Source organism: Moschus berezovskii, chromosome 5 (genome assembly GCF_049115385.1).
Source record: "Moschus berezovskii isolate FMDL1 chromosome 5, NW_MosBer_1.0, whole genome shotgun sequence".
Lineage (NCBI taxonomy): Eukaryota > Metazoa > Chordata > Mammalia > Artiodactyla > Moschidae > Moschus > Moschus berezovskii.
The window spans coordinates 12,460,155-12,484,284 of NC_142464.1; the positions used below are offsets into that span (position 1 = coordinate 12,460,155).

The window sequence follows — 24,130 nt, forward strand, 5'->3', positions numbered from 1 at the left end:
CTTGTATATTCCTGGCTTTAGCATTTACAGTGGTGTGACATTAGTCAAGTCTCTCAAGCTGTTAGTTTTTTCATCTGTAAAATGAAGGTTACAATATCTACCACATAGAACCGTGGGCGTTTTACATGTAACAACTTTAGAAATTCTTGATACTTAATAAAAGTTGAGTGTTAATTTTTCCTTTTACTATTTTGTTCCTGCAATATGAAAGGATTTAAAACCTTTGAACAGTTACCTGCATTATTCAGTAAAAACTTAAAATATATTGAGAAACATGGTTTTCCTACTTGGTTACCTTTATATGTTCCCAGTTTTGTGTTATATACACTGTAAAGGTTGAAATGGTGTCCTCAAAAGACAATAATTACTACGTTGATTTTGGTTTCCAAAATGAAAAGAGTTTATTTTAAAAGATTTTAAAAGCTTTGAAGAATATAACTTACTTGTTTTTATTTCTCAGTGACACCTAAAATTGTTTTGCCTTATATTTTAGACACATTTATACATATCTCTGATAGCTTTCTGGTTTTTGAGTTATTATTTGTCCTGAAAAGAAGAAAGAATTAGTCACTGGTATTGTAGCTTTAAGACAGTTATACTATCCGATTGCTTTATGACACAACAGCTAAATTTTAAAAAGACCTTTAATGGTTATTATACTGCATTTTTAGATGGTCCGTTCTGAAAACAAGTGCATTTCAATTTTAAACCAAGTCACAGGTAATATAATTCTGTTTCATCTACACAGAGGTCTGGCTCTAGATTACACTTCACTCAAGTTTGTCATATTACCATCTTTCATTGTCTGCAGGCCACACCACCTCACCTCTGGAGCCAGGACTCTCTCCCTCCCTGGGTCTCCCCACCGCACCTATGCATACTATACACTGGGAAATAGTCTCTCCTACCCCAGGGATCTCAGCACCTACTTTGGCCCTACTCATCATCCCTGTCCTTGAAGTGTCCCCCTAATTCTAACTTAAACAAAATAGTGCTTTATTGTCCCCTCAAGGCCTGAATATTTTGATCTAATTGGTGCTAAAGATAATTATAGAATCTTTTATTTTAGGCAAAATAATGGGATTCTAATGGCTTGGACTGTAAGGAGATCCAACCAGTCCATTCTAAAGGAGATCAATCCTGGGTGTTCATTGGAAGGACTGATGCTGAAGCTGAAGCTCCAATACTTTGGCCACCTCATGCGACGAGTTGACTCACTGGAAAAGACTCTGATGCTGGAGGGACTAGGGGCAGGAGGAGACGGGGACGACAGAGAATGAGATGGCTGGATGGCACCACCGACTCTGTGGACATGAATTTGAGTGAACTCCGGGAGTTGGTGATGGACAGGGAGGCCTGGCGTGCTGTGATTCATGGGGTTGCGGAAAGTCGGACACGACTGAGCGACTGAACTGAACTGAACTGAACTGAATGGTAAAATTCGGTGCTTTAGGAGGCTAGTTAAGGAAGAAGTTCTTGACGGAGCTTTTCAACACCCCTATAACCAAATTCTTTCCATTTCTGGACCTGCCAGAGTTGCATTTCCAACTCTTTTAGCACTTGCTAAAAGATTAAATTAATCTTAAAAAAATAAGGTGAATTTTACTGTCTATATACCACCCAGCAAAAATCTACACCGTGAGGACCCATGAAAGACAACCTTGTTCAGCCAGAGGTAAACTTGAGCCCTTTTAGAGTGGTAAACAAGGTCTCCATTGATCTTCCTCTGACTGAGCACAGGTGTTTGTTTGTTTTTTTTAATTCTGTGTTTCTCTTGTCCCATTTTTGGTCTGTATTAGGTGGCTGTGAGCACTTGGAGATTAAGGCAGGATCCAGGAGAGGGGGAAGGGACCCAGGATCTGAGGGCTGACGATCTGCTAGGTGGGAAGACAGCACATTACCATTCAGTTCAGTTCAGTCTCTCAGTCGTGTCCGACTCTTTGCGACCCCATGAATCACAGCACGCCACGCCTCTCTGTCCATCACCAACTCCCGGAGTTCACTCAAACTCATGTCCACAGAGTCGGTGATGCCATCCAGCCATCTCATTCTCTGTCATCCCCTTCTCCTCCCGCCCCCAATCCCTCCCAGCATCAGAGTCTTTTCCACTGAGTCAACTCGTCACATGAGGTGGCCCAAGTATTGGAGCTTCAGCTTTAGAATCAGTCCTTCCAATGAACACCCAGGATTGATCTCCTTTAGAATGGACTGGTTGGATCTCCCTGCAGTCCAAGGGACTCTCAAGAGTCTTCTCCAGCACCACAGTTCAAAAGCATCATTCTTCAGCGATCAGCTTTCTTCACAGTCCAACCCTCACATCCATACATGACCACGAGAAAAACCATAGCCTTGACTAGACAGACCTTTGTTGGCAAAGTAATGTCTCTGCTTTTTAATATACCATCAAGATTGGTCATAACTTTCCTTCCAAGGAGTAAGCGTCTTTTAATTTCATGGCTGCAGTTAGCATCTGCAGTGATTTTGGAGGCTAAAGAAAGTCTGACACTCTTTCCACTGTTTCCCCATCTATTTCCCATGAAGTGATGGGACCAGATGCCATGATCTTTGTTTTCTGAATATTGAGCTTCAAGCCAACCGTTTCACTCTCCTCTTTCATTTTCATCAATAGGCTTTTAGTTCTTCACTTTCTGCCAAAAGGGTGGTGTCATCTGCATATCTGAGGTTATTGATATTTCTCCCGGCAATCTTGATTCCAGCCTGTGTTTCTTCCAGCCCAGCGTTCCTCATGATGTACTCTGCATATAAGTTTAATAAGCAGGGTGACAATATACAACCTTGACATACTCCTTTTCCTATTTGGAACCAGTCTGTTGTTCTATGACCAGTTCTAACTGTTGCTTCCTGACCTGCATACAGGTTTCTCAAGAGGCAGGTCAGGTGGTCTGGCATTCCCATCTCTTTCAGAATGTTCCACAGTTTATTGTGATCCACACAGTCAAAGGCTTTGGCATAGTCAATGAAGCAGAAATAGATGTTTTTCTGGAACTCTCTTGCTTTTTCCATGATCCAGCGGATGTTGGCAATTTGATCTCTGGTGCCTCTGCCTTTTCTAAACCTGCTTGAACATCTGGAAGTTCACAGTTCACGTACTGCTGAAGCCTGGCTTGGAGAATTTTGAGCATGACTTTACTAGCGTGTGAGATGAGTGCAATTGTGCGGTAGTTTGAGCGTTCTTTGGCATTGCCTTTCTTTGGGATTGGAATGAAGACTGACCTTTTCCAGTCCTGTGGCCACTGCTGAGTTTTCCAAATTTGCTGGCATATTGAGTGCAGCACCTTCACAGCATCCTCTTTCAGGATTTGAAATAGCTCAACTGGAATTCCATCACCTCCACTAGCTTTGTTTGTAGTGATGCTTTCTAAGGCCCACTTGACTTCACATTCCAAGATGTCTGGCTCTAGGTCAGTAATCACACCATCGTGATTATCTTGGTCATGAAGATCTTTTTTGTACAGTTCTTCTGTGTATTCTTGCCACCTCTTCTTAATATCTTCTGCTTCTGTTAGGTCCATACCATTTCTGTCCTTTATCGAGCCCATCTTTGCATGAAATGTTCCCTTGGTATCTCTAATTTTCTTGAAGAGATCTCTTGTTTTTCCTATTCTGTTGTTTTCCTCTCTTTCTTTGCATGGATCACTGAAGAAGGCTTTCTTATCTCTCCTTGCTATTCTTATGAACTCTGCATTCAGATGCTTATATCTTTCCTTTTTTCCTTTACTTTTCACTTCTCTTCTTTTCACAGCTATTTGTAAGGCCTCCTCTGATAGCCATTTTGCTTTTTTGCATTTCTTTTCCATGGGGATGGTATTGGTCCCTGTCTCCTGTACAATGTCACGAACCTCTGTCCATAGTTCATCAGGCACTCTATCTATCAGATCTAATCCCTTAAATCTATTTCTCACTTCCACTGTATAATCATAAGGGATTTGATTTAGGTCATATCTGAACGGTCTAGTGCTTTTCCCTACTTTCTTCAATTTAAGCCTGAATTTGGCAATAAGGAGTTCATGATCTGAGCCACAGTCAGCTTCTGGTCTTGTTTTTGCTAACTGTATAGAGCTTCTCCATCTTTGGCTGGAAAGAATATAATCAATCTGATTTCGGTGTTGACCATCTGGTGATGTCCATGTGTAGAGTCTTCTCTTGTGTTGTTGGAAGAGGGTGCTATGACCAGTGCATTCTCTTGGCAAAACTCTATTAGCCTTTGCCCTGCTTCTTTCCATCCTCCAAGGCCAAATTTCGCAGAAGCGTGGCCATGAAGAGCTACCCACGCCCGAGGCCAGGGGCGGCGGCCGAGAGGAGCTACCCCACATCCAAGAGGCGGTGGCTGCGCGGGCGCAGGAGGGCCAAGAGGAGCTACTCCACATTCAAGGTCACGAGGGGCGGTCTTGAGGAGATACCCCTTGTCCAAGGTAAGGTGCAGCGGCTGTGCTTTGCTGGAGCAGCAGTCAAGAGATAGCCCATGAACAAGGTTAGAGAAACCCAAATAAGACGGTAGGTATTGCGAGGGGGCATCAGAGGGCAGACACACTGAAGTCATAATCACAGGAAACTAGTCGATCTGATCACATGGACCACAGCCCTGTCTAACTCAATGAAACTAAGCCATGCTGTGTAGGGCCACCCAAGACGGGCGGGTCATGGTGGAGAGGTCTGACAGAATGTGGTCCACTGGAGAAGGGAATGGCAAACCACTTCAGTATGCTTGCCTTGAGAACCCCATGAACAGTATCAAAAGGCAAAATGATAGGATACTTACTGAATGAGAAATTCCCCAGGTCGGTAGGTGCCCAGTATGCTGCTGGAGATCAGTGGAGAAATAACTCCAGAAAGAATGAAGGGATGGAGCCAAAGCAAAACCAATACCCAGTTGTGGATGTGACTGGTGATAGAAGCAAGGTCTGATGCTGTAAAGAGCAATATTGCATAGGAACCTGGAATGTTAGGTCCATGAATCAGGGCAAATTGGAAGTGGTCAAACAGGAGATGGCAAGAGTGAACATAGACATTCTAGGAATCAGTGAACTAAAATGGACTTGAATGGGTGAATTTAACTCAGATGACCATTATATCTACTACTGTGGGCAGGAATCCCTTAGAAGAAATGGAGTAGCCATCATGGTCAACAACAGAGTCTGAAATGCAGTACTTGGATGCAATCTTAAAAATGACAGAATGATTTCTGTTCGTTTCCAAGGCAAACCATTCAATATTACAGTAATCCAAGCCTATGCCCCAACCAGCAATGCTGAAGAAGCCGAAGTTGGACGGTTCTATGAAGACCTACAAGACCTTTTAGAACTAACACCCAAAAAAGATGTCCTTTTCATTATCAGGGACTGGAATGCAAAAGTAGGAAGTCAAGAAACATTACCATTACTGAGGCTCAATTCTGTATTAATGCACGCAGAACTCAAACAGGGCGCCCCCAGGCTTGTTGAACAACATATCTAAGATGATGATCAGTTCTTTTCCAGCCGTCAGGGTCTCAGACATGGTGGTAACCCTGGGAGGAAAGAATCTATTTGAAAGGATAAAAAAAAAAATGTGTAAAAACTCACAGCTGATGAGGCTGTCTATGGAAGCATGGGCTTTGTTTTCTGCAGAAATCCCTGTGAAGTGAAGTCAAAGTCTCTCAGTCATATCCGACTCTTTGTGACCCTATGGTCTATACAGTCCATGGAATTCTCAGGCCAGAATACTGGAATGGGTAGCCTTTCCCTTCTCCAGGGGGTCTTCCTGATCCAGGAATTGAACCGGGGTCTCCTGCCTTGCAGGAGGATTCTTTACCAACTGAGCTCTCAGAAAAGCCAAAAATCTGGCACTTGTAGTTTGTTTCCTCTTGCCGCTTTACAGAGAGACAAAAAATGCCTGACACTTGCAGCCTATTTCCTCCATTTGGAGAACCCTAGCCTTCCTATCTGTTACCCTCTCATTACCTCCTTTTATTTTAGGAGAATTATGTTGCCTAGGGAAAAGGGCATCATCCCTAAATTGGTGAGGCAACATGTTCTCCTAACCCTCATGTTGAGGGTCTCTGATCCAGGGGCCCTAAGTAGTAGTTGGAGGAAGCTGCCACAGTGGCAGGAGTTTGAGCAACCATTTGTAACTTAAAAGCCTTCATGTAGCTGGAAACAAATCCAGTCACACAGTCACAGATTCAGGGAACAAACAGCAAAAACAGAACAATCAGCAAAGTTAAAAGTCACATTATGTCCACAGTTAAGGTAAAAAGTGTTGCACAAGTCCATTTTAGGATTGTTAGATGTCATCAGATTAAGAAGAGGCATCACATATGATTGTTGTAGTTGAAGGTATTCACAGACTTGGAGAAAGTCCTTTCCTTGAAGTGGAGATGCCCACCATGGGAAGACTTCCACTGATGAGAGGGGAACACTCCACAGGCCCAGCAGTTAGACATTGTGGAATGCAGCATAGGAGTGGTCTATACAGTTCATGGACTTCTCCCTTTCCCTTCTTCAGGGGATCTTCACAACCCAGGGATTGAACCCAGGTCTCCCACATTGCAGGCGGATTCTTTACCAGCTGAGCCACCAGGGAAGCCCAAGAACACTGGAGTGGGTACCCTATCCCTTCTCCAGCGGATCTTCCACATCCAGGAATCAAACCAGAGTCTCCAGCACTGCAGGTGGATTTTGAACCAGCTGAGCTACCAGGGAAGCCCAAGTTGCTCAGTCGTGTCTGACTCTTTGCGACCCCATGGACTATACAGTCCAGGGAATTCTCCAGGCCAGAATTCTGGAGTGGATAGTCTTTTCCTTCTCCAGGGGATCTTCCCAATCCACAGATTGAACCCAGGTCTCCCATATTGCAGGCAGATTCTTTACCAGCTGATGCACCAGGGAAGCCCCTGTGCATTCTCCTTAATAGCTAATTGGCTTGCCATGCATTCCATGGTTTCTGTTTTCCTATAATCAATAAGATCCAGCTTATAATTGATCTCCCTACCGGCCCAAAGCAAGGGCAGTATAGTTATAAGCAAAGCTGTGGTGATTATCCTACTGGCTAAAATGAGATATTGCAAGACAAATAGAGGCCTCAGGGCACCAACTAATAGTAAAAGGAACTGTTACAACTTCTTTTTTAGTTTATATTTGCTAGGTATTTCTTTTGTTTTGCAGATGAGGAAATTGAGGTTCTGAGAGATTAAGTAAAGTCCCCCATGTATCATACTTATAAATTACAAAGATGAAATTAAAAGGTGTTTCTCTCTCATTTAAAGCCTTTTGTGTTTTCACTATATTGTGGAGAAATCTCCAACTTCCTGTCTCTGAATATCTCTGTATTGATACCTTCATGATAAAAATTTTAAAATAGAGTTAAGAATTGTCAAAATAATCATTTCATTGTGCTCTTTATTGATTCCTTTGGAATTTAGTATCCCAATACTAAGTTTATCTTGGCTGAGGTACTTTTTGCTTATTAACATTTATGACTCTTTCCCAACTCATGTTTTTCTGGTTAGCAAACTTCTAGAGTTCCTCATGGTGTCTATCCTCAGGGTGCTTTCCTTTCCTTCAGCTGTGCAAATACTAATGTTATTAAAATGCTGAACATAAACAATGGAAGCGTGCCATTTGCTATGCAGACCTCTTCTTCCTTTCCTGGCCAGTGTACCACACACGTCACTGCCAAAATAAGGATCAGATCCAATTCTATCAAAATATTCCATTTACAGGCAAGCTCAAGTGTTTTACCTGTCTTCCTCTGCAATTTTGTTGTTGTTGTTGTTTTACTTAAGCATTTCCTTCTAGACTCTTAAACTAAGCCTTAAGGTAAACTGGGGATAACAGGAGAGGTAAACAGAGCCCAGTGACCAAGCTTGTCAAGGACAGAAGCTAACGTAATAGAGTTGGGAACTTGGAAAGAAAGAAAGTTTCATATACAGGAATATTAAGAAAGAAGTTGCCAAACAAAACCTGCAAATGATTTTTTTCCTTTGCTTGCATAATCCCAGCATTTATCCAGAACTTTGTCCTATTTCCTTTCACAGTTGTAGCCAACCTGTATTTTTCCTATCATCTACAGAAGCATTTTCTTCGACAGTTTCCTCACCTGCAAGAATTTATCTCTGCTTTTATGGAACAAAATAGAAAGCCCAGAGATAAACCCACGCTCCTATGGACACCTTATCTTCGACAAAGGAGGCAAGAATATAAAATGGAGAAAAGACAGTCTCTTTAACAAGTGGTGCTGGGAAAACTGGTCAGCCACTTGCAAAAGAATGAAACTAGAACACTTCCTAACACCATACACCAAAATAAACTCAAAATGGATTAAAGATCTAAATGTAAGACCAGAAACTATAAAACTCCTAGAGGAGAACGTAGGCAAAACACTCTCCGACATAAATCACAGCAGGATCCTCCAAGACCCACCTCCCAGTATATTGGAAATAAAAGCAAAAATAAACAAATGGGACCTAATTAAAATCAAAAGCTTCTGCACAGCAAAGGAAACTCTAAGCAAGGTGAAAAGACAGCCTTCAGAATGGGAGAAAATAATAGCAAATGAAGCAACTGATAAAGGATTAATCTCCAAATTATACAAGCAGCTCCTGCAGCTTAATTCCAGAAAACTAAGTGACCCAATCAAAAAATGGGCCAAAGAACTAAACAGACATTTCTCCAAAGAAGACATAAAGATGGCTAACAAACACATGAAAAAATGCTCAACATCCCTCATCATCAGAGAAATGCAAATCAAAACCACAATGAGATACCATTTCACACCAGTCAGAATGGCTGCTATCCAAAAGTCTACATGCAATAAATGCTGGAGAGGGTGTGGAGAGAAGGGAACCCTCTTACACTGTTGGTGGGAATGCAAACTAGTACAGCCACTATGGAGAACAGTGTGGAGATTCCTCAGAAAACTGGAAATAGAACTGCCATATGATCCAGCGATCGCACTCCTGGGCATACACACCGAGGAAACCAGAATTGAAAGAGACACATGTACTCCAATGTTCATTGCAGCACTGTTTATAATAGCCAGGACATGGAAGCAACCTAGATGTCCATCTGCAGATGAATGGATAAGAAAGCTTTGGTACATATACACAATGGAGTATTTCTCAGCCATCAAAAAGAATGCATTTGAATCAGTTTTAATGAGGTGGATGAAATTGGAGCCAATTATACAGAGTGAAGTAAGCCAGAAAGAAAAACATCAATACCGTATATTAACGCATATATATGGAATTTAGAAAAATGGTAACCTGAACCCTGTATAAGAGACTGCAAAAGAGACATAGGCATTTAGAACAGTCTTTGGAACTCTGTGGGAGAGGGTGAAGGTGGAATGATTGGGGAGAATGGAATTGTAGCATGTATATTATCATAAGTGACCAGTCCAGGTTCGACGTATAAATTTTCCTCTGTTCAAAAAAAAAAAAAAAAAAAGAGTACTGGAGTGGCTTGCCATTGTATAATCTTATTCAAAAACACTATCCTCCATTACAGTTGTGTGTGTGTGTGTATGTTTGTAGATGCATAGATAAAAGTCTGTAAAATAAAAAAAAAAAGAAAAAGAATTTATCTCTGCTTTTATATACAAATTTAGCATGACCTAATTAAATAAGAGTTAATTAAAGAAAACATGAAGTTTTTAAAAAGAATGTATAGTCAAGGAATTTAGTGATAGAACCTAGACTTCACAGCCATGTATCACATGCTAGAGTCTCAGTATCATGATTATAAAATAAGGACAATCACAATATCAACATTATAAGGCTGTTGCATGACATAGTACTTGTCACAATGCCTGGCTCATATTAAGTGTGTGATCAATGTTAGCCATTATTATGATCATCAAAAAGTTTGACTTTAGCATAAACATGTAAAAGGATGACAATCAAAATATGTTAAGTCACCTTAAAAAATAGCAGCTTAATACTTATTTGCAGACAAGACACAGAGAGGTTAAATCACATTTTGAAGGTCACATAGATAGAAAAAGTAGAAAAGTTCTTTAACTGAGAAAGATAAGAAGATGAATGAACTGTTGGATTAATATTCGTAAAGCATGTGAAGATCAGAAGAGGGAATGCTAAGAAATAAAATAGAAAAGAACAGTGAAGGGTCTGGTGTACTTGGTAAGTATGAGTATATATGTCCTATGTGGGAGTGATTTACCAGCGCATCAGGACCTAATGTCATTGAACAAAATCTGAACTGTATGAATAACTCTCCTTATTCTTATTCTGTGTTCCCATGCAAACCTCCATTAATCTATTAGTTTCCCATGAGTTTGCTTGAATCCAAACCCATCTACTTTATCTCACATATTATGACACATTTTAAGAGTTAAAAAACTCGGTGTCTACTATTTATTGAATGAGTGAGTAAATGAAAGGATGAATCAGAAAAAGTTAAAGAAATTGGGGAGAAAAAAAACCCAGGAGAGCAAAGTTCAAGAGAAAAGAAAAATTTAAGGCACTTTCAAATTCTACACGGAGATTATAAAGGATGACATATGAGTAAAGCTCATTGGATTTAGCACGAAGTAGGTCATTGGCAGAATTTAGAGATATTTTTTAATGTGGTCATAACAGAACCCAAATGGAAAGGATTTAAGGCAAAAAAGAGTGGATGGGAAGTGTAAACTGCAAATGGAAACTATTTAAGAAGTCTGGCTGTGAACTAAAGAGGAGAGAGAGTTCAGTAGCTAATAGAAAAGCAATTTGTGTGTGTGCTTGTGTGTTTTGAAAGAGAAAACTTGAACATGTTTGGAGATAAGTGAAACAAGTTATGATGTGTAAACAATAAAAACTCTGATAATTTGATATTTGGGGTGGTTCACTTAATGATAGATGTTAAGTCTAGGATGGCTGACCATAGGGGAGAAATCCCAGTAAGAGGGAAGAAATATGTGCATGGAAGTTTGGCATCTGGGCCAAATGGCACCATCAGAAGGGCTTGTAACATGCCATCATTGGGGTAAGTTTTCCAGGGTCCAGGTGCTGAACAGGTCCAGACTTGCCAGCTTCCCAATTTCATTAGTCTTAGGCTGTGCCTCATCACTTCACTGTAATTACTTTTGAGATGAATGATCTCCTAGATAGCAGATCCTAACCTATCTCCTGGCCTCTTAACTGTTTTCCAAGTTGCAACTAGAAACCTCATTTTAGTGCTACACAAACATCTCAAAATTAACATGCCCCAAACTGGGCGTATCTTCCTCTTATATAAGCTCCTTGTCCTAAATCTTCAAACTCAGACAATATACTCATCGCTCTCTATTCAGTAGACCAAACCAGAAATCACCCAGAATCCTCTTTTCTTCCTTTTCCCTCTTATAATCTTAATCAAGCTCTTAAGTCATGTTTAGGTTAGGGGAATGGAAGTCTACCTCAACCCCATCCCTCTTACCCAGAGAAATAGAGGAGACAATAACCTGATTTTTGACTCCCAAGGCACACATCTGGTTAGGTTGAGTGGTGCTGTAGTCAAAATGTTTTGAGAGGATATACAACTAAGTATTGTTTCATTCTTTGCTGTCTATTCTAAGCAAGCAACAGAAGTTGAAATCAACTCCAGTCCCAGGCTTCTTGTCCTTCTCTCTTGTTTCCAATTTTATATGACAGACAAGATTGTATTAAAGCTTGAGGTTTGTAGGCTCTTGTTTGGGCTTGGGGTTGGTAGGCTCTTAGGCCTCTACTGATGTTCATTGTTTGAAACTTTAAAGTTTTACAAACAATAGTTTTTCCCTCTACCTGTTGAGTTCCCTTACTTGGTTAGTCTCCACTGATTTTTCTGTGGTCTCCTTCTACAAACATCTCTACCTCCTTGAATCCTCCTCTGACCTTCCTAAGCAGAGTTTATGTTTACTCTTGGGTTACTTGCTCTTCTGGGCTTATGTTGTGTTATCTTGAGATGTGCAATATATCTATTATTATATTCATTCTCTAGTGAATGAATATCAGAGAAGGCAATGGCAAGCCACTCCAGTACTCTTGTCTAGAAATCCCATGGATGGAGGAGCCTGGTGGGCTGCAGTCCGTGGGGTCGCTAAGGGTCGGACACGACTGAGCGACTTCACTTTCACTTTTCACTTTCACACATTGGAGAAGGAAATGGCAACCCACTCCAGTGTTCTTGCCTGGAGAATCCCAGGGACGGGGGAGCCTCGTGGGCTTCCGTCTATGGGGTCACACAGAGTCGGACACGACTGAAGTGACTTAGCAGCAGCAGCAGCAGCAGTGAATGAATATAATGTTTTATTTCTAATGTTTTATTCTAATGTTTATAGTTCCAGTGTTTTATTTCCTGACATATCAGGGAATTGAGTCACTTTGGAACTCTAGTACTTAAAATACTGCTGGCATATGGTAAGCATGTGGTAAATACTTGTTGGATAACATAGCATAACGATTGGCACATAGCAGGAATGTAATGTGTATTAGTTCCTTTCACCACCATCAGCTAAACCATTCATTCTCCATTCTTACCCCCTGATTCCATGATATGCGGCAATGGGTTAAGAAGTGGTATTGGTCAGCGGATCTTCGCTGCCTTTTTTTGATTCAAAACTCTTGATGCTAAAATGGTGTGCATGTCATCCTAACATGACTTCAGGACATCTCAAATAAACACATGCATCTCAACTAAAAAATGCATTAGTGTTACCTTTTTCTCTTGAAAATTTTCTTTTGTCATTCCAGCAAACTTTATAATCCTGGTTTTCCTCCTCTCTTCCTTCCTAGTTTATTCACTCAACAAGTATTTACCAACCAGCTATCATATATTAGTTACTATTCTAGGTACTGAGTAGGAAATAAAAATTTTTAAATCCTCACTATCATGAAGCTTACTTTCTAGTGGGAGAAATCGGCATGGAGCAAGATAAACAAGTGAAATATATTGTGTGTTAGATAAGGGAAACAATAAAGTCGGGGAAACAGCATTGTTGGGAGTAGGGATTGTGATTCTAGGTAGAATGACTGAGGAAGACCTCATTGAAAAGATAGCATTCGGCTAAAGATCTGAAGGAGATGGAAGAGGAAGCCAAAAGACTATATTAGGAGAAGAACATCCCAGCAAGAAGGAACAAGTACATAGGCCCTGAGGTGGTAACATGTCTAGTATATCTGAGAAAAGTACAGAGATTAGTGTGACTAGGTCAAAGTAAGGGAGGGAGAAGTTAGGAGATTGGTCAGAGATAATGTAAACCTTAACAGCCATCATAAGGACTTTAGTTTTACTCTGGGATGGGAAGCTATTAGAGGGTCTTACCCAGAGTTATGACTGTAGTTCTAATATGACCTCTCAGGAAAGCTACTGCAATAATCTAGGCAACAGATGGTGGTGACTTGGTCCAGGGAGGTGAGCAGTAGAGGTTGTGAGAAGTGGTCTGTTTCTGGATATATTTTGAAAGTAGAACCAACAGAATTTGCAGGTGAATTGGATATAAGATATGAAAGGGAGAAATGCCTCCCAGCTTTGGGGACCTAGGCAATGGGAAGAACAGAGTTTCTATCCCCTGAGATTTGAAAGACTGAAAGGATTGGATTTCGAAGAGAATATCAAAAGCTCATATTTGAAAGTGTTAGCTTTGAGATGTCTGTTAGACATCCCAGGGGAAATTCTGGGGTAGAAATATAAATTTGAGAACTGTCAGTACTTATATGATAGTTACTGTCATATAAATATGACATATGATATCAGTGAAATTGAAGTTGTTCAGTCATGTCCGACTCTTTGCAACACCATGGACTGTAGGCTATCAGGCTTCTCCATCCATGGGATTTTCCAGGCAAGAGTACTGGAGTGGGTTGCCATTTCCTTCTCCAGTGGATCTTCCTGACCCAGGGATCAAACCCGGGTCTCCTGCATTTCAGGCAGACGCTTTACCCTCTGAGCCACCAGGGAAGCCCTTGGCACATATGATACTGTCAGTGCTTTTGTATTTAAGGCCTTGAGGCTAAATGAGGTCCTCTTTGCTGGTTCCTATTCAATAACCCAGTTTTTAATGTTAAAATGCTGCAGGGCCCCATCTTTGACCCTCTTCTCTTTTTTGCTTGTACTCACTCATTTCTTGTTCAAAATGAAGCAAGCCAAAGGTTAACAGAATCTTTCCAAGAGAACATAGTGTCATAGCAAACACCTTCTCACAACGATGCAAGAGACAAGTCTACGCATGGACATCATCAGATGGTCAGTACAGAAATCAGATTGATTATATTCTTTGCAGTCAAAGATGGAGAAGTTCTATACAGTCAGCAAAAACAGGACCAGGATCTGACTGTGGCTCAGATCATGAACTCCTTATTGCCAAATTCAGACTGAAATTGAAGAAAGGAGGGAAAACCACTAGACCATTCAGGTATGACCTAAATCAAATCCCTTATGATTATACAGTGGAAGTGAGAAATAGATTCAAGGGATTAGATCTGATAGACAGAGTGCCTGAAGAACTATGGACAGAGGTTCCTACATTGTATAGGAGGCAGTGATCCAAACCATTCCCAAGAAAAAGAAATGCAAAAATTTTAAATGGTTATCTGAGGAGGCCTTACAAATAGCTGAGAAAAGAAAAGAAGTGAAAGGCAAAGGAGAAAAAAAGGTATATCGATCTGAATGCAGAGTTCCAAAGAATAGCAAGGAGAGATAAGAAAGCCTTCCTCAGTAACCAGTGCAAAGAAACAGAGGAAAACAATAGAATGGGAAAGACTAGAGATCTCTTCCAGAAAATTAGAGATACCAAGGGAATATTTCATGCACAGATAGGCACAGTAAAAGACAGAAATGCTATGGACCTAACAGGAGCACAGTTATTAAGAAGAGGTAACAAGAATACACATAAGAACTATACAAAAAGGATCTTAATGACCCAGGTAACCATGATGGTGTACTCACTCACCTGGAGCCAGATATCCTGGAGTGCCAAGTTAAGTGGGTCTTAGGAAGCATCACTACCAACAAAACTAGTGGAGGTGATGGAATTCCAACTGAGCTGTTTCAAATCTGAAAAGATGATGCTATTAAACTGCCACATTCAATATGCCAGCAAATTTGAAAAACACAGCAGTGGCCACAGGACTGGAAAAGGTCAGCCTTCACTCCAACCCCAAAGAAGGGCAATGCCAAAGAATGCTCAAACTACCACACAATTGCAATCATTTCACGTGCTAGCAAAGTAATGCTCAAAATTCTCCAAGCCAGGCTTCAACCGTACGTGAACTGAGAACTTTCACATGTTCAAACTGGATTTAAAAAAGACAAAGGAACCAGAGATCAAATTGCCAACATTTGCTGGATCATAGAAAAACCAAGAGAATTTCAGAAAAACTTCTGCTTCATCAACTAGGCTAAAGCCTTTGACAGTGTAAATCACAACAAACTGTGGAAAATACTTTAAGAGATGGGAATACCAGCCCACCTATTCCGCCTTCTGTGAGACCTGTATGCAGGTCAAGAAGCAGCAATGAGAACCAGACATGGAACAACAGACTGGTTCCAGATTGGGAAAGGAGTACATCAAGGCTGTATATTGTCACCCTGTTTATTTAACTTCCATGCAGAATACATCATGCAGCCATGAAATTAAAAGATGCTTCCTCCTTGGAAGACTAGTTATGACAAACCTAGACAGCATATTAAAAACCAGAGACATCACTTTGCCAATAAAGGTCCATCTAGTCAAATTTCCAGTGGTCATTTATGGATGTGAGAGTTGGACTATAAATTATAGAAAGCTGAGCGCTGAAGAATCAATGCTTTTGAACAATGGTGTTGGAGAAGACTCTTGAGAGTCTTTTGGACTGCAAGGAGATCCAACCAGTCCATCCTAAGGGAAATAAATCCTGAATATTCATTGGAAGGACTGATGCTGAAGCTGAAGCTCCAATACTTTGGCCACCTGATGCAAAGAACTGTTGCTGGGAAAGATTGACGGCAGGAAGAGAAGGGGATGGCAGAGGATGAGATGGCTGGATGGCATCACTGACTCGATGGACATGAGTTTGAGCAAGTTCCGGGAGTTGATGGACAGGGAGACATGGTGTGTTGCCATCCATGGGGTTGCAAAGAGTTGGACACGACTGAGTGACTGAAGTGAATTGAGAATACATCATACGAAATGCTGGGCTGGATAAAGCACAAAGTGAAAGCAGGATTGCCAGGAGAAATATCAATGACCTCAGATATGCAGATGACACCATCCTTATGGCAGAAAGTGAAGAAAAACTAAAGAGCCTCTTGATGAAAGTAAAAGAGGAGAGTGAAAAAGTTGTCTTAAAACTCAACATTCAGAAAACGAAGATCATGGCATCCAGTCCCATCACTTCATGGGAAATAGATGGGAAAACAGTGGCAGACTTTATTATCTTGGGCTCCAAAATCACTGCAGGTGGTGACTGCAGCCATGAAATTAAGCATGACACTTGCTCCTTGGAAGAAAAACTATGACCAACCCGGACAGCATATTTAAAAGCAGAGACATTACTGTCAACAAAGGTCCGTCCAGTCAAAAGCTATGGTTTTTCCAGTAGTCATGTACGGATGTGAGAGTTAGACCATAAAGAAAGTTGAGCACTGAAGAATTGATGCTTTTGCACTGTGGTGTTGGAGAAGACTCTTGAGAGTCCCTTTGACTGCAAGGAGATCAAACTAGTCCATCATAAAGGAAATCAATCCTAAATATTCATTGGAAGGATTGATGCTGAAGCTGAAGCTCCAATACTTTGGCCACCTGATGCAAAGAGCTGACTCATTGGAAGAAACCTTGATGCTGGGAAAGGCTGAAGGCAGGAGGATAAGGGGGCGACAGAGGATGAGATGTTTGGATAGCATCACTGAGTCAATGGACATGAGTTTGAGCAAGCTCCGGGAGATGGATATGGACAGGGAAGTCTTTCCTGCTGCAGTCCTTGGGGTGTCAGAATCCGAGACGGCTGAGCGACTGAACAACAACCGCAGCCTCTCTCTCTCATACTCCTTATCAAACATGGTCAGCAAATCCTGAATATTGAAGGCTTCAAAATATCAGAAACTGACCCCTTTCCCCACCTCCACTGTTACCACTCTGATCCATTTCCCTGGCCTAGATTTTTAAGTAGCCTCAAAGCCGATATTCTGAAACTGTGCCCCAACAGAAGCTAATGACTAACATGAATTCTTGAGCTTGTCTTGCAAAGCAACAATTAGGGGAACAGCTCTTTAAAACCCCCCTAACTTACAAGCTGCCTTCACTGATTAAGCTCGCTTTAATTATTGTTTTCTTTCTTTTTTTTCTCCTCTTATCTGCATATCTTCCCAGCTTTATGTAGCCCAGGTTTATTACAGGAACTTGGAGTTGGCTCATGTCTGATGAGAGCTAAGACTAATTAGATCACCAGCCTTAAAACTGAGACCACTCAGGTGTCCAATGAATGGACTTTTGATGTCAGAGGGCCAGGAAACTCCCCCTCAGATCATACTAAGCACCTCCATTTTTGAACATGCAGAAGCATTGTAACTGATATACATCTGCACAAAAGTGATTACCTCACCTTTTCCCCAACGTTTGATCTTCTTTCCCCACACCTGAGACCACCCTGCTTCTCTCATAAATACTGTACTACCCTTGCCTTCAAACAGGCAGATCTGCAACTCATCTCCTAATTTCTGTCTCCTCACTTGGCTGCCTTGTGAATATATGCTTTCTCTGTTGCAAACCTCTTCATCTCAGTGTTTAGCTTGCTGCCCATTGGGGAGATGGACCTTATTCAGTAACATTTCTACATGTATCTCACTTAAGTCTGTTCTTGAAAAGGAGCTAGAACTTATTGCTCAGTCGTGTCCAACTCTACAACCCCACAGACTGTAGACCACCAGGCTCCTCTGTCCGTGGAATTTTCTAGGCAAGAGTACTGGAGTGGGTAGCCATTCCCTTCTCCAGGGGATCTTTCCAACCCAGGGATCGAACTTGGGTCTTCCATATCGCAGGCAGATTGTTTACCATCTAAGCCAAAATTGAAATGAAATTTTACTTCTCTGCTCAATATGCTCCAATGATTCCTATATTAGAGTAAAAATCAGTCCTAAAAATGATATAAAAATATCTTTCACAACCATGTCATGTTAACTCCCTGATCACACCTCCAAGACTCTCTCTTACTTTTGCTGCCCTAAACTCCCAGTCTTCTTTACTTTTCTCAGATATCCCGGGCAGTTCCCTCTGAGAGGAACACTTTGCTCCAGATATCTGAGTGGCTTTCTGCCAAGCAACATTGGGCCTTCATTCAATGCCACTTTCCCAGGGGAGCATCCCTTGTCTACCCTGTTTAAAAATGCACCACCTCCTTCCCCTAGAATTCGCTATCTTCCCAGATTTATTTTTCTCCATAATACTAATCACTGTGTTCCATATTTACATAAACATCATGAGTCATGAAGTATTGCCTGTTGTTTTCTCTGTTGTATCCACAGCACCAAGAATAGTATCTGACACATTGTTGACACTTAAAAAATATACTTTAATAAATGGATGAAAGAAACATATATAAGCAAAAGCAGGCCCCTTGCTCTGTGAACATTTGTTTCAAAGTAGTCTCCCAGACCTTCTGTCAAAATCCTCTCTAGGCTCCTAAATGAAACGCTTAAACACCCACTAAAGTGGCTTAAACACCCACATATAGTAGAAAGTATATGCTGTGTGGCTCAAGTCATACTGAATGTTTTGATAGTCATACCTGTGGCAGGCATTTATAAAAATGATTAAAATATGGTTCCAGGTTTTGAGGCATTTGTAGTCCAATTGAGGTGAAAGTTGTATACAGTGTGACTTGAGTAAAAAGAACAAATTTTAACCTAAGTATTCACAGCTTTGGGCTTGCTTCCTGGGTGGCCCAGTGGTAATGTATCCATTTGTAACACAGGAGACATGGGGTTCAGTCCCTGGGTGGGGAAGATCCCTGGGAGAAGGAAATAACAACCCACTCCAGTACTCTTGCCTGGGAAATCCCTTGAACAGAGGAACCTGGTGGGATACAGTTCTTGGGATCTTAAAAGAGTTGGACATGACTTAACAACTAGACAACACAGCTTTCCCTTTGGATGCCAATTCCTAAAGGGTATTTTGAGCCTCTGGCAGCAGAGAGCTGTAGATTTAAGAAAAGGTGGGTCTTGCTTCCTTCAGTCAGTTTAGTTCAGTCGCTCAGTGGTGCCCGACATTTTGTGACCCCACAGACTGCAGCATGCCAGTCTTCCCTGTCCATCACCAACTCCCAGAGCTTGCTCAAACTCATGTTCATCGTGTCAGTGATGCCATCCAACCATCTCATCCTCTGTCGCCCCCTTCTCCTCCCACCTTCAGTCTTTCCCAGCATCAGGGTCTCTTCCAATGAGTCAGTTCTTCACATCAGGTGGCCAAAGTATTGGAGCTTCAGCTTCAGCATCAGTCCTTCCAACAAATATTCAGGACTGATTTCCTGTAGGACTGACTAGTTTGATCTCCTTGCAGTCCAAGGGACTCTCAAGAGTCTTCTCCAACACCACAGTGCAAAAGCATCAATTCTTCGGTGCTCAACTTTCTTTATAGTCCAGCTCTCACATCCGTACATGACTACTGGAAAAACCATAGCTTTTGACTGGACGGACCTTTGTCAGCAAAGTAATGTTTTTGCTTTTTAATATGCTGCCTAGGTTGATCATAGCTTTTCTTCCAAGGAGCAAGCGTCTTTTAATTTCATGGCTGCAATCACCGTCTGCAGTGATTTTTGAGCCCAAGAAAATAAAGTCTCTCACTGTTTCCATTGTTCCCCCATCTATTTGCCATGAAGTGATGGGACCAGATGCCATGATCTTCATTTTCTGAATGTTGAGCTTTAAACCAACGTTTTTACTCTCCTCTTTCACTTGATGTACTCTGCATATAAGTTAAATAAGCAGGGTGACAATATTACAGCCTTGACGTACTCCTTTTCCTATTTGGAACCAGTCTGTTGTTCCATGTCCAGTTCTAACTGTTACTTCTTGACCTGCATACATATTTCTCAGGAGGCAGGTAAGGTGGTCTGTATTCCCATCTCTTGAAGAATTTTCCACAGTTTGTTGTGATCCACACAGTCAAAGGCTTTTATATAGTCAGTAAAGCAGAAGTAAATGTTCCTTAAGTTACATTTAAAAAGGGAGAAGTGACTCAAGAAAGTCTCCTGAAAGGCCAGATTAAAAAGGAAGGAATTTTGGGTAGTGATAAGAAGAGAGAAGGAATATGATAAGATAGTAATTGTGGGCTTAGGGTACCTGAAAGGGAAGAAAGAGAAGGATTTTGGAACAGCTTCCATAAGAATTGGAGGAAACCAAATGGATAAAGAGGATTTTTAATATTTATGGTTCAAGTAAAGGAACTCCAGTACTCTTGCCTAGAAAATCCCATGGATGGAGGAGCCTGGTAGGCTGCAGTCCGCGGGGTCACTAAGGGTCAGACACGATTGAGCTACTTCACTTTCACTTTTCACTTTCACACATTGGAGAAGGAAATGGCAACCCACTCCAGTGTTCTTGCCTGGAGAATCCCAGGGACGGGGGACCCCGGTGGGCTTCTGTCTATGGGGTCACACAGAGTCGGACACGACTGAAGTGACACAGCAGCAGCAGCAAAGGAACTATCCTTTCTTTCCACCAGAATACCTCAATTTTATGACCATGTTTTCTTTTTGAGAGCACCCAAATGACTGAACTGAACTGAACTGAACTGACTTGGTTGCAAATGTGCCTGTAGAAGGATAACTGACTAAATTCATCTACCGTTTGCTATTTGCCTTGGAAAATGTCTTCTTTTGAGATGATACTTTCAGCTTTGCCTAATATAGAGCAATTCCTTTTCTGACTGTAAGTAGGAAACATCAGAGGCTGTCCCTGTTTTTTTGTTTGTTTGTTTTTATCAAACCATACAATCTACACAGAGGAGAATGTTTATGAAGGCAGCTATTGCATCTGGTACTTTTACAAAAGAAATCTATGAGTGTATAAAGTGAAAGTGAAGTCGCTCAGTCGTGTCCGACTCTTTGCAACCTCTTGGACTGTAGCCTACCAGGCTTCTCCGTCCACGGGATTTTCCAGGCAAGAGTACTGAAGTGGGTTGCCATGTCCTTCTCCAGGGGATCTTCCCGACCCAGGGATTGAACCCGGGTCTCCCACATTGTAGGCAGATGCATTACCCTCTGAGCCACCAGTATACGTATACACAAAACTCCTTTTTATCTAGAAGGTACTACACAACAGAATAGGAAAAACAAGAGATCTCTTCAAGAAAATTAGAGATTCCAAGGGAACATTTCATGCAAAGATGGGCTCGATAAAGGATAGAAATGGTATGGACCTAACAGAAGCAGAAGATATTAAGAGGTGGCAAGAATACACAGAAGAACTGTACAAAAAAGATCTTCACAACCAAGATAGTCACAAAAACGTGATCACTGACCTAGAGCCAGACATCTTGGAATGTGAAGTCAAGTGGGCCTTAGAAAGCATCACTACGAACAAAGCTAGTGGAGGTGATGGAATTCCAGTTGAGCTATTTCAAATCCTGAAAGATGATGCTGTGAAAGTGCTGCACTCAATCTGCCAGCAAATTTGGAAAACTCAGCAGTGGCCACAGGACTGGAAAAGGTCAGTCTTCATTCCAATCCCAAAGAAAGGCAATGCCAAAGAATGCTCAAACTACCACACAATTGCACTCATCTCACACGCAAGTAAAGTCATGCTCAAAATTCTCCAAGCCAGGCTTCAGCAATATGTGAACCGTGAACTTCCAGATGTTCAAGCAGGTTTTAGAAAAGGCAGAGGAACCAGAGATCAAATTGCCAACATCCGCTGGATCATGGAGAAAGCAAGAGAGTTCCAGAAAAACATCTATATCTGCTTCATTGACTATACCAAACCCTTTGACTGTGTGGATCACAATAAACTGGAAAATTCTGAAAGAATGGGATACCAGACCACCTGACCTGCCTCTTGAGAAACCTGTATGCAGGTCAGGAAGCAACAGTCAGAACTGTACATGGAACAACAGACTGGTTCCAAATAGGAAAAGGAGTATGTCAAGGCTGTATATTGTCACCCTGCTTATTTAACTTATATGCAGAGTACATCATGAGGAACGCTGGGCTGGAAGAAGCAGAAGCTGGAATCAAGATTGCTGGGAGAAATATCAATAATCTCAGATATGCAGATGACACTACCCTTATGGCAGAAAGTGAAGAGGAACTCAAAAGCCTCTTGATGAAAGTGAAAGAGGAGAGTGAAAAAGTTGGCTCGAAGCTCAACATTCAGAAAACAAAGATCATGGCATCTGGTCCCATCACTTCATGGGAAATAGATGGTAAAACAGTGGAGACTGTGTCAGACTTTATTTTTTTGGGCTCCAAAATCACTGCGGATGCTGATTGCAGCCATGAAATTAAAAGACGCTTACTCCTTGGAAGGAAAGTTATGACCAACCTTGATAGTATATTAAAAAGCAGAGACATTACTTTGCCAACAAAGGTCCATCTAGTCAAGTATATGGTTTTTCCCATGGTCATGTATGGATGTGAGAGTTGGACTGTGAAGAAAGCTGATCGCCGAAGAATTGATGCTTTTGAACTGTGGTGTTGGAGAAGACTCTTGAGAGTCCCTTGTACCACAAGGAGATCCAACCAGTCCATTCTAAGGGAGATCGATCCTGGGTGTTCATTGGAAGGACTGATGCTAAAGCTGAAGCTGCAATACTTTGGCCACCTCATGCGACGAGTTGACTCACTGGAAAAGACTCTGATGCTGGGAGGGGTTGGGGGCGAGAGGAGAGAATGAGATGGCTGGATGGCATCACCGACTCTGTGGACATGAGTTTGAGTGAACTCCGGGAGTTGGTGATGGACAGGGAGGCCTGGCGTGCTGTGATTCATGGGGTCGCAGAGAGTCGGACATGACTGAGGGACTGAACTGAACTGAACTACATTTTTACTTAAATCATTTGCTCTCTAGCATACTTTATGCCCTCTTTTAATTTTTTTTTGGCTGAAATGTTAAACCATTTTTATATCATAAAAATTATAAAATGTTATTAATTTTAGGTGTTTTTCTTTTTAAATCTTTCATCCTTTTATGCAGGGACTGATTAGCTGACCAATGTACTGACCCAAACAAGGACTAGAAAGACCCTTTCTACCTTCTCTGTTGAGGGATCTCTGAGTGTGGATTTCTGTATCTCACAAGTAGATTATCACTGAATCAGTATTAAGTTTCTATATATGCTTGCCTGTTTCTGTGACATCTGTCATGTTTCACTGGCCTATTAGTCTGTTTCCATCCAGTATCATGCTCTCTTCAATTTTATAACTTTTTAATTGTTGGGGGAGTGTGTAATTTCCTCAGTTCTACCTCACCGCAACAAAGGGTTGAAATGGTGGAGCAGTGTTACAGCTCAATTAAAGCTCAGTTTTATTTGGCAAGCAAAGTATAGTAAATCCTCGAGCCGTGAGAGTGGACTGACCCAAAAAAGAAGGGGGCTTAATCTTGGCTCTTCATTTTATGTTTTTTCTCCTCCCCCTGAGCCTGCCCTGTGTAAATTGGGCTAGCCAGGAAGGCTGTTTGTTTCACCTGAGTTCTCACTCTGGTCCTCGGATTTTCTTTCGTTCCATTTTTGTGGGCTTTTTCCTTTCTTTGTCTTTTAGCCACCACCATTTTGGATGCCTTTTTCCTATTCTAACCACCTAACATCCCCCCCTCAAGAAATGGGAGGCCCAGTTCTTTCAGAATAGGGGCATCAAGGTCTTTCTGGCTACTTTCTGCTGAGCTGGGAGGGCGAGGGGCACTGGGCCTCCCCCTCTTGCTAGTCTCAGGTCTCAGAGCCCTTATAGCAGTGTCCATCCAAGGGTGAGTGATATTCTCTATGGTCAGCTGTACTTGTATATATCCTTGTTAAACTGGCACTGCATGTTGTAGCCTGTTGACCTGGGCAGAGACAAAATGGGTTAGACAATTGATAATACATGGAGCAATCATAAGCAGCATCAATATGGTGATAACAGGAATTGATAGGGGCACTAGCCAACCCCAAGTCCCCTCTCGGCAGGAGAAGGATCACCCAAAGAGAGATTATAGCCACCCTGAGGACTCCCTAG

The 24,130-nt window shown here is 41.6% G+C and overlaps 1 long non-coding RNA gene across 1 annotated transcript in view; it reads left to right on the forward strand.

Moving 5' to 3' along the window:
- The window catches only part of LOC129561527 (uncharacterized), a 78,033-nt gene extending 70,184 nt beyond the window's left edge, over positions 1 to 7,849 (forward strand). The window contains exon 4 of the long non-coding RNA XR_016037401.1: positions 4,253 to 7,849. This is a non-coding gene — a long non-coding RNA (uncharacterized LOC129561527). The remainder of the gene's footprint in view (positions 1 to 4,252) is intronic.
- Positions 7,850 to 24,130: the final 16,281 nt, after the last annotated feature.